The 16259-nt window shown below is 49.0% G+C and overlaps 1 protein-coding gene across 17 annotated transcripts in view; it reads left to right on the plus strand.

Annotated features, from left to right (window-relative positions):
* DLG1 (discs large MAGUK scaffold protein 1) overlaps positions 1-16259 on the plus strand; it is an 890153-nt gene that overhangs the window by 783226 nt on the left and 90668 nt on the right. The gene's annotated exons all lie outside the window — the stretch shown is intronic.

Consider the following 16259-nt stretch of genomic DNA (forward strand, 5'->3'; position numbering starts at 1 on the left):
AGAGATATCGTTGCCTTTCCACTTCCAGAGTCGCTACTTTCGTGCCTCAAGTGCAATTTTCCCCTTATATGCAAATGAGTGGAAGCAGACCACTACATCCCGTGGTCTGTTCCCGGTTCTGGGCCCCAAAGCCCTATGTGCCCTTTATCCCAGGACAAGCAGGATGCTAGTCCTCACATATGGGAGACATCACTGACTGAGCCCTAGTGTGGGAAAAACTTTCTGTCAAAGTTTCTAGAAACTTTTGACTGGCCCTGAGAGGCCACTGAGCATGCCCAGCATGCCATGAAATTCTCTGCCACAGGGGTCTCTCTTCAGTCTTCGTTTTTCCGCGCTGCTATAGGCATTGTGGGACAGGAGCCGTTGAGAATCTCTCACAACAATTTCTGACTGAAAAGTCACATAAATTTCTCTCTATTCTCTCTCATTGGAGTCTCTCGGGGTTTTCCACCAGCTGGTGAGTACCTCGGTCTCATATTTTGCTCTTTGAGTAAAATAAATCTTTTCTCACGAACTCTCATTTTTTCATCGACGGCTGTCGACTTAAAAATGGCTACGGTCTTCAAAAAATGCCCTGTATGTAACAGAACAATGTCTATCACTGACCACACTTAGAGTGTGTCATGTGTCTCGATGAGAGGCATGATGTTAATACTTCTCCAAAATGCACGGTGATGACTGTGAAGGGAAGGAAAGCGAGGCAAGAGAAAATGGAACATTTGTTCCACCTACAACTTGTACCATCTCCCTCGACGTCATCGAAGTCGTCTCCGGCTGGAGCTACTAAGCGCGTCTTACTTAAAAAAAACCTCTCCCGGAAGGATCAGGAGATCATCCTTCCCCACCGTCGTCCACGGCATCGACAAAGTCATCATAAAAGGAAACATCGACGTCCAGTTCCATTCCCCAGGAGGAATCGACAGCGAAGCGGCCATGGAACCAAGAAACATCGGTTTCTTCAGTGCCTGGGCCTCTTCTGCCGCAACCATCGACACCAGATCCTCCACAGGGCTCTGTGCAGGATCTGATACTTCAGCCTCCGCCACCGCTTACAACTGCTCTGGTTCCATCAGTTGTAACGCCGGAATTGTCTGATATCATCAGACAAGCGGTCATACAGGCTTTAAAAGATCCGCCGATGCACAGCATCGATGCCGGTAAATATGCCGGTGTTGATATCGACACCAATGACAAACATGGAATCGATGCTTACACAGAGATTCATCACGGCATCGACATCCATCTATGCGCAAATACCATCGACCTCCTCGAGGCCGATCTCAATGCCAACACCGTCCCCATCTTCGACACCGTTACAGACACTTCTAACAATGCCTGCATCGATACCAACTACTATTCCATCGATGCAACCACCATCTGAAGATCCTGAACCCCATGATCTGGCATTTTTTCAGCGTCTTTTACAGAGATATCAAGATGTCATCGACAAACTTCCACCAAAAATGCTGGAGGGAGTTTCTCCATTAATCCCCTCTGATGATCCACAGCCAGGCCCTTCAGGCCTTCATCACCCACCCAGGTCTCCCCCAAGATCTCCATATAGAGACGATCCAGATGACTCCTGGGATGATCAGCAGACTGCCACATCTTCTGAGGACTTCATGTCTGAGCCTTCACCTCCAGACCAGAGAAAAAAGTCCCCATGAGAAAATTTGTCTTTTTCCAACTTCATACAGGACATGGCAGACACCATTCCCTTTAAGCTGACTGCAGAACAAGATAGAAGGCAACAAACTTTAGAAGTCCTGCAGTTTGTTGACCCACCAAAGCAAGTATTGGCTATTCCAATACATGAAGTACTCTTGGATCTCCAACACCGCATCTGGGAACACCCATGTTCTGTCTCAGCAGTAAACAAGCGTGTAGACACTACATATTTGGTACAGGCAGCTCCAGGATACCAAAAACAGCAACTACCACATCAATCTGTGGTAGTGGAATCTGCCCAGAAAAAATCTAAGCGTATCCCCCCACACTCATCAACCCCACTAGGTAAAGAGCACCGGTTTCTAGTTTCCCTGGGAAGAAAGGTGTATCAAGGCGCCATCCTAAATGCCAGAATCTCTTCTTATCAACTGTATATGACACAGTATCAGAGAAATCTCTGGAAGCAGATGGAAGAATTCGTCACCTCTTTACCAACACAATTTCAAGAAGCAGCACAGGCCATAGTCCATTAAGGCCTAGAAGCAGGGAAACATGAGGTGAGAGCGGCCCACGACAGTTTTGAGATGGCTTCCAGGACAGCAGCTGCTGGAATCACCGCTCGTAGATGGGCATGGCTCAAGGCCTCGGACCTCAGGCCTGAGGTCCAGGATAAACTTGTTGACTTGCCGTGTGTGGGGGACAACTTGTTTGGTGAAAAGGTCCAAGAGGCAGTACAACAGCTTAAGGACCATACAGAGACCTTACGCCAGTTGTCACAGGTTCCACAAGAACCTTCTACACAACCTCCTCATCGACAACCTAGGAGAGAAACCAGACGCCCATACTACAGATCAAGGCGATACTACCCCCAAGCCTCTCGGGGTAGGTCAACCAGACCACAACACCATTCCCAAACCAGACAGCCAAGAACCACTCGCCCGCAACCTCCTCCACAGACAGGCCCTGCTGCGGGTTTTTTGAAATACAGGCCAGAGAACAAGTCCATCTCCTGAATCCTCGACCAGACCTGCCGGTAGGAGGAAGAGTATCCTATTTTCACACACATTGGCTAAGAATTACATCAGACCAATGGGTACTCTCCATAGTTTCTCGAGGTTACAAGCTCAATTTCCTCTCAATTCCACCAGAATCTCCACCGAGCTTCTTTCCACAGCAAGAATCTCAACTAATTCATCTACAAACAGAATTATCCATCCTTCTGAGAGCCAGGGCTGTACAGTTAGTGCCCCAGACTCAGCAGGGCAGAGGATTATATTCCCGTTATTTCCTCATTCCATAGAAAACAGGAGGCCTATGTCCCATCCTAGACCTCAGAAATCTCAAAAAATTTCTGAAAAAAGAAAAGTTCAGGATGGTTTCTTTAGGCACCATGCTTCCACTTCTTCAAACAGGAGATTGGCTTTGTTCTCTGGATCTTCAAGATGCTTACGCTCACATTCCAATATTCCCTCCTCATCGCAAGTACCTACGCTTCATAGTGGGCCATCAACATTTCCAGTACAGAGTTCTGCCATTCGGCCTAGCCTCTATTCCCAGAGTATTCACAAAATGCCTGGCAGTAATAGCGGGACACTTGCACAAACAGTGTCCATGTCTTTCCATATCTAGACGACTGGCTCATCAGAAGTCATTCTCAACAAGGAGATCTCACTTCTCTCAGTCGAACAATTTCTGTACTTCACTCCATGGGTTTTCTCATCAGCTATCAAAAATCCCACCTTATTCCATCTCACCTACTTCAATTCATAGGTGCAGACTTGAACACTATCCTATCAAGAGCCTTTCTACCCGAAGATCGGGCAAGGACACCTTCCCTCTTGGCAACCTCCATTTACTCACAGAAACAAGCGACAGCTCATCAATTTCTAACCTTACTAGGCCACATGGCCTCCACAGTTCATGTCACTCCAATGGCACGGCTTGCCATGAGGGTTACACAATGGACTCTCAGATCACAATGGATCCAAGCCATTCAACCGCTTCATTATCCAATTCAAGTGACCCACCAACTAAGATTCTCTCTACTTTGGTGGGCAAACATGGACAACTTGCGCAAAGGCCTCCCTTTTCAGCAACCAGTCCCACAGATCAATAACTACAGATGCATCCACCTTGGGTTGGGGAGCTCACATAGACAATCTCCAAACCCAGGGTACTTGGACAAAGCTCGAAGCAACTTTTCAAATAAATGTCCTAGAGCTTCGAGCTATTCGTTATGCGCTGCATGCGTTCAAGGACTGCCTTTCACACAAGACTGTTCTGATCCAAACGGACAACACAGTAGCCATGTGGTACATCAACAAACAGGGAGGTACGGGCTCGTATCTCCTTTGTCAAGAAGCTGCTCAGATTTGGGCCTGGGCCCTAACACACTCAATGTTTCTCCGGGCCACTTATCTGGCAGGCATACAAAATATGTTAGCGGATCGACTCAGTCGTCAGTTCCACCCACACGAATTGTCCCTGGATCCCTCAGTAGCGACCAGGATTTTTCAACGTTGGGGTCAACCAACAAAAGACCTCTTTGCGTCACACCTGAATCACAAAGTGGACAGATTTTGTTCTCTACACAAACAGAAAAGCCAGCCAGCCAAGGACGCCTTTGCTCGCCCTTGGAACTCAGGCCTACTACGCATATCCTCCGATACCGCTCATAACCAAAACTCTAGTGAAGCTACAACAGAACAAGGGGTCCATGATACTCATAGCCCCATATTGGCCTCGACAAGTATGGTTTCTCACAGGACAAGCAGGATGGTTGTCCTCACAAATGGGTGACATCGAGGATGGAGCCCAACCACGGAAAACTTCTGTCAAAGTTTCAGGAACTTTGACTGGCCCCTACTGGGCATGCCCAGCACGGCACTAACCCTGCAGCCAGCAGGGGTCTCCCTTCAGTCTTCTTTTTTCCGCGCAGCAGTAGCCACGCGGTTAAGGAGCTCTTACCACATTCCTGACAGGAATTTCTTCAACTAATTTCTTGAAGAAAAATTTGCCCCTCAGGGGTCTCCCCTCTTCAAATTTTGCTCCGCGGTACTTCGGTAAGTTTTTGTCGACTACCGTCGAGTTTGGCCCTCAAGGCCAGTTGGCAGTAGACCGTCCCGCGGCTAAATTTTTGGCCTATGGCCATGGCGTCGGGGTTCCGTCGGTGCCCGGACTGTACACGTACTATGTCCATCACAGACCCACATAGAGTCTGTGTTTTGTGTTTAGGGAGTGAGCATGATGTCCTGACTTGCACCAAATGTGCCCTAATGACACCAAAAGGTCGCAAAGCCAGAATGGAGAAAATGGGACTCCTTTTCCATGCCCACACTCCGACGCCATCGATTGCATCAACGTCATCGGAACCGGCACCGTCGAAGTTTCACCATCGTCGACAGCCTCCCGGTGACCGCCTGCCATCGACGTCTCCGCGGCCATCGACTCCCGTCCCTTCCCCCGAAGATCGCGGGGATCGGAGAGAAAAACATCGCCATCGACGTCACAAGTCTCGGACCGTCGAATCGAAGTCATCGACCTCAGTACTGTCCGAGCCTCCTCCGAAGAAGTCTCGACCAGAAGTGGCACCGTCCACTCCTGTCTCGCAGACACCGAGGCAACCCTCACCCCTTCGGGGTTTGGAAGCCGCGACTCCACCGGTGACGGTGGTCCCTCCAGCTCAGCCTCAGCCTCCCTCTCCCGTGGAGCCGGGTATTGTTACCGCAGGTCTCCGGGTAGAACTGGACCGGCTGGTCCAGGAGGCCATCGACAAGGCGATGCAACGGTTCCAGACTCCTCCGGCACCGAGAGTGGAACCGGTCACCGACCTGATTCCAGCAGCACTGGCACCGCTGCTTGCCCGGATGGAAGCGCTTATGACTGCCCTTCCTCCGGTGATACCCGGGTCTCCGACAGCTATCTCATTAAGTGGAGAAACACCGTACCGAATTCCCCCTTCGGGGGTAGTACCATCGGTACCATGTCGTCCCTCGCCACTGATACATTCCACGGGGGCGATACGCACATCAGCTCCATCGAGAATTTCGATGACGGCACCCATACCTTCGATGCCGACACCGATTCCTTCGATGCCGGCACCGATGCCATCGAGGACATTCTCGATACCCCCAACAATTCCTACGAGTTTCTCGGAGCCTCAGCCGGGGCCTTCAGGTATCCAACCCCCTCATGGTCCTACAGGTCAGCAACCTGATCCTTATGACACCTGGGGTGATGATACCTCCACAGACACCGATGATTTGCCTTCACCACCCTCTCCTGCGGGGAGTAGAAAGCGTTCTCCTCCTGAGGACCTCTCTTTCATAAATTTCATGAAGGAAATATCGGAGTTGGTCCCTTTTCAGCTTCAATCGGAACAAGATGACAGGCACCAGATGATGGAGTTACTCCAATTCTTGGATGCCCCTAAAGTCATCACTTCTATTCCAATTCATCAGGTTTTTCTGGACCTTCTAAAAAAGAATTGGGAATCTCCTGGATCTGTTGCTCCAGTAAACAAAAAAGCTGACTCTACCTATCTTGTACAGTCAGCACCTGGCTTTCAGAAACCTCAACTAGACCACCACTCTGTTGTGGTAGAATCAGCTCAAAAGAAAGCTAAAAGAATAAAGCCACATTCTTCCATACCTCCTACTAAGGAAAATAAATTCCTAGATAGTATAGGTAGGAAAGTATACCAAGGAGCCATGCTAACTTCCAGAATCGCCTCTTATCAGCTATATATGACCCAATACAATAGGGTCATTCTTAAACAGATACAGGAGTACTCAGATACCTTACCAGAGCAGTTCCAACCACAACTTCAATCCCTACTAAATAAAGGTTTTGAAGCTGGGAAGCATGAGATAAGAACAGCTTACGACATCTTTGATGCTTCCACCAGACTTTCTGCTACGGCCATCTCTGCAAGACGCTGGGCTTGGCTTAAGTCATCTGACCTTCGTCCGGAGGTTCAGGACAGGCTCTCTGACCTGCCCTGTCTAGGGGATAATTTGTTTGGTGAGCAAATTCAGCAAATTGTTGCTGAATTGAAGGATCATCATGAGACACTTAAACAGCTCTCATCCATTCCTTCTGACTTACCTTCTAAACAGCCGTTCAAGAAGGACCCAAAAAAGTCCTTCTTCCGTCCACGGAAGTATTATCCCCCACAAACCAAGTCTAGGTCTGCGAGGCCTTACCATAAATCTCAGCCTCGCCAGTCTCGAAAACAAAAGCGCGCAGCAGCTCCACAACCTGGCCCTGCATCGGGTTTTTGACTTTCAATTAGAGAGCAATTGCCAAATCCCTCTTCCAACCATACCAGTACGAGGTCGGTTAAGCCACTTTCTAGAAAAATGGCATCATATCACCACAGATCAATGGGTGATAGCGATAATTGCACACGGTTACCACCTCAACTTCCTGACTCTCCCTTCGGACTCCCCACCCATGCAGGCGTGGGGACTCACCGATCACTCTGTTCTTCTCGAGCAGGAAGTTTCCCTTCTCCTCCAGTCACATGCTATAGAACCCGTTCCTCCCTCACAACAAGGACTAGGGTTCTACTCCAGGTACTTTCTGATCCCAAAAAAGTCAGGAGGACTTCGACTAATCCTGGACCTACGAGCCCTCAACAAGTACCTTCACAGAGAGAAGTTCAAGATGGTAACCCTGGGCTCGCTTCTCCCTCTGCTGCAAAGAGGGGACTGGCTCTGCTCTCTAGACCTAGAAGACGCCTATACTCACATTGCGATAACTCAACCTCATCGCAAATACCTCCGTTTTTTAGTAGGCCGAAATCACTATCAATACCGAGTGCTCCCTTTCGGCCTGGCATCCGCACCACGAGTTTTCACCAAATGCCTCGTGGTAGTTGCAGCATTTCTCAGGAAGGAAGGTGTCCACGTCTACCCCTATCTGGACGATTGGTTAATCAGGGCCCCAACCCAGCAAATCGCTCGGTCCTCCCTGACCCTGACAATTCAAACACTACTTTCTCTAGGGTTTCTTGTCAATTACGAGAAATCCTACTTAATCCCATCTCAAACCTTATCCTTCATTGGGGCAGACTTGGATACCTTACAGGCAAAAGCCTTCCTTCCTCATCAACGAGTCCAAATCCTTGTGTCCCTAGCTTGCCAGTTGCAGTCTCAACGCACAGCAACAGCTCGACAATTCCTCATTCTCCTGGGACACATGGCCTCCTCAGTTTATGTGACTCCCATGGCCCGCCTGGCCATGAGAGTCATGCAATGGACTCTGAGATCACAATGGATCCAAGCTGTTCAGCCTCTGTCCTCCATTGTTCGCATCACCGATGCACTCCGTCTGTCTCTTGTCTGGTGGAAAACTCAATCCAACCTCCTTACAGGGCTTGCCTTTTCACCCACCAGATCCTCAAATAACTCTCACAACAGACGCTTCCAACGTCAGTTGGGGAGCTCATGTAAACAATTTACAAACCCAAGGATTCTGGTCTCCAGAGGAAGCCAAACACCAGATCAACTTCCTGGAACTTCGAGCAATACGACATGCTCTCAGGACTTTTCAAGATTGCCTATCGAACCACGTAATCTTGATTCAGACGGACAACCAGGTGGCCATGTGGTACATAAACAAGCAGGGGGGCATAGGTTCCTTTCTTTTGTGCCAGGAAGCTGCGCAGATTTGGGCAGAAGCCCTCTCCCGCTCCATGTACCTCAGAGCCACCTACTTGCCGGGAGTGAACAATGTCTTGGCAGACACACTGAGCCGTGTCTTCCACCCGCACGAGTGGTCCCTCAATCCCTTGGTGGCAACCACTCTGTTCCAGCAATGGGGTTATCCCCACATAGACCTCTTTGCGTCCCCTCAGAACCACAAAGTGGACAATTACTGCTCTCTCATTCGGAGCCAGCACTCTCGGCCCAGGGATGCATTCTCCCTCACGTGGACAACCGGTCTGCTTTATGCATTCCCTCCACTTCCTCTTCTGTCGAAGACTCTCGTGAAGCTACGTCAGGACAGGGGAACCATGATCCTGATAGCACCGCACTGGCCACGTCAAGTGTGGTTTCCCATACTCCAGGATCTCTCCATCCGCAGGCACATTCCTCTGGGACAGGACCCGCATCTGGTCACTCAAAACGACGGATGCCTCCTCCATCCCAACCTCCAAGCCTTGTCCCTGACGGCATGGATGTTGAAAGGTTAGTCCTTCAACCATTTAACCTTTCGGATTCAGTTTCTCGTATCCTGATCGCTTCACGAAAGCCTTCCACAAGAAAATCTTATTCATACAAATGGAAAAGGTATACATCATGGTGCACTTCTCAGTCCCTTGATCCCCTTTCCTGCCCAATTTCCAAATTCTTGGACTATCTCCGGCATTTATCAGAATCAGGTCTAAAGACCTCTTCCATCAGAATGCATGTCAGTGCGGTAGCCGCCTTCCATAAAGGTATCGGGGGTGTCCCTATTTCAGTACAACCCCTTGTAACACGCTTTCTTAAAGGCTTGCTCCATTTGAAGCCACCTTTACGTCCTCCGGCCCCATCTTGGGACCTTAATTTGGTTCTTGGTCGCCTTATGAAACCACCTTTCGAACCTCTTCACTCCTGTGATCTAAAATATCTCACATGGAAAGTGTTATTCCTTTTGGCTATCACTTCGGCTCGCAGGGTTAGTGAACTACAGGCCTTAGTTACCTATCCGCCTTACACTAAACTCCTGCAGGACCGGGGGGTACTCCACACTCACCCAAAATTCTTACCTAAGGTAGTTTCGGAGTTTCATATTAATCAATCCATCATACTACCTATCTTCTTTCCCAGGCCCCACTCCAACTCCGGGGAACAGAATCTGCATACCCTTGACTGTAAACGGGCTCTAGCATTCTATCTAGACCATACAGTAGCCCACAGGAAGAGCACTCAATTATTCGTCTCTTTCCATCCTAACAAGTTAGGGCAACCTGTGGGTAAGCAGGCTCTTTTCTCCTGGTTGGCGGACTGCATCTCCTTTTGCTATCAGCAAGCTGGCAATCCTTTCCAAGACAGTGTTAAAGCACACACTGTGAGGGCCATGGCGACTTCAGTAGCACACCTTCGATCGGTGCCGCTTCCTGACATCTGCAAGGCTGCCACCTGGAGTTCCCTCCATACATTTGCAGCCCATTATTGCTTGGACAAAGCTGGAAGACAGGATTCCATCTTCGGCCAATCTGTCTTGCGTAACCTTTTTCCAGCATAAGGTACCAACACCCTTCCACCTTCCCGGTAGGGTGCGGATGCCCTCTACCAAATTACACCCCAGTTGTTGTGCCTGTTGCACGCCGTTGGGTACATTTGGTGCATGATAGGACATCCTCAGCTCGGTACTCACCCATTTGTGAGGACAACCATCCTGCTTGTCCTGTGAGAAAGCAAATGTTGCTTACCTGATGTAACAGGTGTTCTCACAGGACAGCAGGATGTTAGTCCTCACGAAACCCGCCCACCACCCCGCGATGTTGGGTTCGTTTTTTATTATGTTATTTTTCGGCACTGCCTGTAGCTTTGAAACAACACTGAAGGGAGACCCCTGCTGGCTGCAGGGTTAGTGCCATGCTGGGCATGCCCAGTAGGGGCCAGTCAAAGTTCCTGAAACTTTGACAGAAGTTTTCCGTGGTTGGGCTCCATCCTCGATGTCACCCATTTGTGAGGACTAACATCCTGGGGTCCTGTGAGAACACCTGTTACATCAGGTAAGCAACATTTGCTTTTCCACACTTTTAGACCTCTCGATCAGGGATCCCATTCACTTGGGAGTAGCTCCCACTCTCATAACTCAGGATCAGGGTCGGTTGCGCCACCCCAACCTTAAATCCCTATCCCTGACAGCATGGATGTTGAAAGCTTGATTTTGCAACCACTCAATCTTTCCACCAATGTATCTCAAGTGCTTCTAGCTTCATGTAAACCTTCAACACGTAAGAACTATTCTTCGAAATGGAAAAGGTTTACTTTGTGGTGCAGGCAAAAGAGTATTGATCCTTTCTCCTGCTCCACAACTTCTCTACTAGAATACTTATACCATCTTTCAGACTCTCGTCTCCAGACTTCATCTGTAAGGGTACATTTAAGTGCAATCTCAGCTTACCATTTATTTATTTATTTATTTTATTTAGAAACTTTTATATACCGGTATTAGTGGGGACATCATACCGGTTCACATATTAACAAAAGATTTAGAAGTACATTTCAACAGGGGAGGCGAACTGGGCAGGGGGTTAACCTAGAGCAGTAGGGAAAATAGATTAAACAACAAGAAATCAACAAGAGGTCATAACAAGAAGACAACAATGTACATTGTGATTAGATTCCTTAATATAAGGAAAAGGGCGGTCACCTAGGGGGTATGAGCAATAGAGGGAAGGGAGGGTCTATTCTGTGTAGGCTTGGTTGAACAGGAATGTTTTTAGTTTCTTTTTGAATTTGATGGCGCAGGGTTCAAGGCGCAAGTGGACGGGTAGGGAGTTCCAGAGGGCGGGGCCGGCAATGGATATGGAGCGGTCACGGGTGGATGAGAGATGAGCTGCCTTCAAGGACGGTACATGTAGATTACCTTTATTGGCAGATCTGGTGGCTCGGGAGGACAGGGGCGCAGTGAAAGGGAGGTCAAGCCAGTTGGAGTTGTGTGTGTGGATAGATTTGTGTACTATGGTCAGGGTCTTGTAGTGTATACGGAAAAGGATGGGAAGCCAATGTAGATCCTTGAGGACAGGGGTAATATGTTCGTGTATGCGTGTGTTGGTAATGAGCCTTGCAGTGGCGTTTTGCAAAAGTTGAAGGGGTTTTATTGAAGATAAGGGGAGCCCTAGGAGGAGGGCATTACAATAGTCCAGTTTGGAGGTAAGGGTGGCTTGGATCACTGTGCGGAGATCTTGGGTGTACAGCAGGGGTCGGAGTTTCTTAAGAACGTTGAGTTTGAAGAAGCCTGCTTTGAGGATAGATTTGATTTGTGGTTTCATGCTAAGGTTGGGATCAAGGAGAACTCCGAGGTCCCTAACAGCTGGTTGACCTGAGAGGAGGTTAAGTTTAGGGTCATTAGGTATGAGGTCAGGCGGTTGCGAGGAGATGTGGAGGAGTTCCGTTTTGTTTGCGTTGAGGGCAAGCTGAAGGTTGGTGAGGAGGGAGTTGATGGCTGCAAGGCAATTTTCCCAGTGCTCCAGGGCGTCAGATATAGAGCTATGAATGGGAATGATGATCTGAACATCATCAGCATAGAGATAGAATTTGAGTTTAAGGTCAGTGAGGAGCTGGCAGAGGGGGGTGATATAAATATTGAAGAGGGTTGAGGAAAGAGATGAGCCTTGCGGGACTCCTTGTTGTAAAGGGTGTGAAGCAGAGAGGTTGTTTCCAATTTTGACAGAGAACTTTCTGTTTGAAAGATAGGATTTGAACCAGGCGAGAGCTATTCCTGAGATGCCGATGCTTTCTAGCCGTGTCAGGAGGCGGTGGTGGCTGATGGTATCAAAAGCCGCCGAAATGTCAAGGAGGGCAAGGAGGTAGCTGTGGCCTTGGCCCAGACCTCTGAGGAGGTAGTCGGCTAGGGAGAGGAGTAGGGATTCGGTATTAAAATGTTTTCTGAAGCCAAATTGGGAAACATGGAGGATAGCGTGATCTTCAAGGTAATCCATGAGTTGCGAATTAACAACTTTTTCCATTAGCTTGGAAATAAGAGGGAGGTTGGAGATGGGGCGGAAATTGGAGGGGTCTTTAGGGTCTAGGGAGGGTTTTTTAAGAAGGGGTTTGACGACAGCGTGCTTAAGTGAGTCTGGGACCATCCCATGGGTGAGGGAGCAGTTGATAATGTCTGCTATGGCTCTAGCTATGCTGTTTGGGATGGCTATTAGCGCTTTGGTGGGGATGGTGTCGCTAGGGTGAGAAGCTGGCTTAAGTTTACGAAGGAGGCTAATGATTTCCTTAGAGGAAGTGAAGTCAAGAATGGCCATTGTGGGTTGGGATGAGGCGGGGATAGGAGTAAGGGTGGTGGGGGCACAGAGATTGGAGAACGGAAATCTGGAGAGGAGGTTGGCGATTTTACTCTGAAAGTAGATGGCCAGTTCCTCACATTTGGCGGCTGCCTCAGAGTCTGGTATGGTAGGAGGGATGGGGGTGGTGAGGCTGGCGACATAGGAGAAAAGCACTTTGGGGTTGAATTTATAGTCATGGATTTTTTTTGAGTAGAAGTCACGTTTGTGTTTGAGTGTAGATAGTCTGTATTCGTGTAATGCTGTTTTGTAGCTAGAGGAGTGTTGCGGGGTAGGGTCCTTGCGCCATATTCTCTCTTTCTGTCTGAGATTATTTTTTAGGATAACATAACAAAATGGGAGATGCACCAATTTCCACACAACCTCTCGTCAGTAGATTTATGAGAGGTTTAACGCACCTAAAACCACCAGTTCAGCCACCAGTCATAGAATGGGACCTGAATCTGGTTTTAACAAGGCTCATGCGTTCGCCTGTTGACCCATAGATTCCTGTGATCTTAAATTTCTCACATGGAAAACTATCTTCCTCATAGCCATTACATCAGCTAAAAGGGTTAGTGAGCGAGCACTTGTCACATACTCATCCTATACAAAGTTCTTACATGACAGAGTGGTTCTCCGTACACATCCAAAATTCCTTCCCAAAGTAGTTACAGAATTCCACTTGAACCAATCCATAGTTTTACCCACATTGTTTCCAAGGCCTCATTCCCATCAAGGAGAAACAGCCTTACACACCTTGGACTGTAAGTGTGCACTAGCATTTTACATAAACTGCACTGCGGTCCACAGGAAATCTACTCAACTGTTTGTTTCTTATGATCCAAACAAACCAGGTAAAGCAGTGGGTAAACATACTCTATCCAACTGGTTAGCAGAATGCATACAGTTTTGCTATGAAAAAGCAGGCCTTCCTCTCCAAGTGCGAGTAAAGGCACATTCAGTAAGAGCAATGTCAACCTCAGTAGCACACTATCGTTCAGTGCCAATCCTTGACATATGTAAAGCAGCAACATGGAGTTCTCTTCACACCTTTGCAGCTCATTACTGTTTGGACAAGCAGGGATGACAAGATTCAGCCTATGGACAATCTGTCTTAAAGAACTTGTTTCCAGTTTAATCCCAACTCCTTCTACATCCAATCTGCTGTGATCTTCGGCTGACTCATTTTCAACAACAATACTTTACTGTTGCTTCACTACAAAATGACTCAGCCTCTAGCTTGCTAATCACCCATATGTGAGGACTAGCATCCTGCTTGTCCTGGGATAAAGCGAAATTGCTTAACTTGTAATAGGTGTTGCAGTTGGACACTGCTGGAGAGATAGGCCTACCTAGGGTGACAGGGTAGGCCGGGTGGCGGAGCCACAAGCAGGAGGTGTTCACCCAGGAACCAGGGACCCCCCGGGAGGAGCCCATAGGGCACCGGGTCCTTGGGACTCGGAATTGAGACAGAAAGTCCAGGGGCTCAGATAGGCTTAGACCGGGACCAGAGCAAGCAGGAAGGATAAGGAAGTCCAAGGTACCCGGGAGGCAGGGGACCGGCTGTACAGGGCCGAGGGCCGGCTGAAGGCAGGGCAGCGGGCGGCAGCGGAGTCTGTAGCAAACCGGAGGCTGAAGCAGGCTGAAGCGGAGTCGGTAGCAAACCGGAGGCTGAAGCAGGCTGTAGGCTGAAGCAGAGTCGGTAGCAAACCAGAGGCTGAAGCAGGCTGTAGGCTGAAGCGGAAGCAGACCGGGGTCAGAGGCTGGCTGAAGCGGAGTCAGAGGCAAACCGGAGTCGGAGGCAGGCAGAAGCGGAGTCAGAGGCAAACCAGAGTTGGGGCAGGCAGCAGGCTGAAGCGAAGTCAGAAGCAAACCGGAGTCAGAAGCAGGCAACGTGGAGATCACCAAGAACACAACTAAGAACAACTATGGAGTTGTGAACCTCGTTGCAAGGCGATGAGAGAGAGTTTGAGCGCCGGTTATATCGGGACTTGGGCGTGACGTCAGCAGCACGGGTGGGGCCAGGCTTCCGGGAGTTGAGCGCTCAAGACAGGCGTCCTCGCATGCGCGAGACTGAAGAGAAGCAGGCACGTAATGGCGGCCGCCACGTGGAGTGAGAGAAGCCCCCGGGGTCCGGAGCGGGCGGAATGCGGTGATTCCTGAAGCGGAGGTAGGCGGGTTTGGGCCCTAGGCGGAGGGAAGCGGTAGAGACCGCAACAATAGGTGTTATCCCAGGACAGCAGGATGTAGTCCTCACGAAACCCACCCGCCACCCCGCGGAGTTGGGTCCAATACCTTTTATTATTATTTTATTTTTGCTAACGCTTATTGCTACATACGAGACTGAAGAGAGACCCCTGTGTCAGAGAATATCATGGCATGCTCATTGGCCTCCCAGGGCCAGTCAAAAGTTTCTAGAAACTTTGACAGAAAGTGTTTCCCGCACTAGGGCTCCGTCAGTGACGTCACCCATATGTGAGGACTACATCCTGCTGTCCTGGGATAACACCTATTACAAGGTAAGCAATTTTGCTTTCAATACTGGTGCACGGTAGTGTATGGGGTGGCTCCTCAGGGTTCTCAGTGAGGATATGGACGCAAATTTGCTCGATTACGCTGACAGTGTCATTATATTCCTCTCTATCTGGGATCCCCCTGAAGCGGAGGTTACTCCTCCGACTCCGGTTTTCTAAGACCTCCAATTTCTTGTCGAATCTAATCTGTGTGGTCTGGAGGTCTGTAGTGATGGTTTGCATCTTTTTCCGGTTTTCATCATGAGCCTCCAGTTTTAAATCAGCCTCATCTGTCCTGCACCCTAGCTCCTTGATATCCTCCCGTAGCTCTGCACAGAGAGCATCGACTTCAGTTTTATAATTTTTAATATCTTGCCTGAGCTAAATGAACCAGTCTCTGAGCTCAGATCTTGTCAGCCAGTCAGCCCCCCCGGGCGGTAGCGCACTGCACGCAGGCTCTCTGTCCTCCATTTCTCCAGCGGTCGCCATCTTGTCTCTTTCCGAATCGGCAGAATCCCCCTCCCTTCTGGTAGGAGAACTTTTTAAAGTCCACCGCTTTGCGTTTCGACGCCATGCACTGTGGGGGATCTTACTATGGCTGAGTGCTGTCCCGAATCGCGATCGTGGTCGGTTTCAAAAGGCTAAATTCAGCGATTTATGCCAGCGTGGAGGGGAGCTCCAGGTTTAGGCTGCCGACATGGGAAGTGATGCCTATCGAAAAAAGTAGCTGAAGGCTACAGTATATTAATGGGAAGAGTAGAAAGATAACCAGACATTTCTATACAGCATATAGATAATATTTTATTTTAATGTAGAACAATGTTTCCCAACCAGTGTTTCATGGCACACAAATGTGCCACTGCCTGATGCTCAGGTTTAGTCCAGCACTTGGTCACTGTTCTCAACATCTTGCAGTAACAAGATACCAGTGATAACTCTTAAACATGCAGGAACTCTTTTTCTCATGTATGCCCCTCTTTCCTAGTTACAGTATGTAACCCAGAGTGTGGAAATTAATGGGAAGAAATCAGGGCATGGATAGCCAGGCTCTGCTTTGCGCAGCATTCATGATTCATTTT

This window comes from Rhinatrema bivittatum, chromosome 9 (assembly GCF_901001135.1).
Source record: "Rhinatrema bivittatum chromosome 9, aRhiBiv1.1, whole genome shotgun sequence".
Taxonomy (NCBI): domain Eukaryota; kingdom Metazoa; phylum Chordata; class Amphibia; order Gymnophiona; family Rhinatrematidae; genus Rhinatrema; species Rhinatrema bivittatum.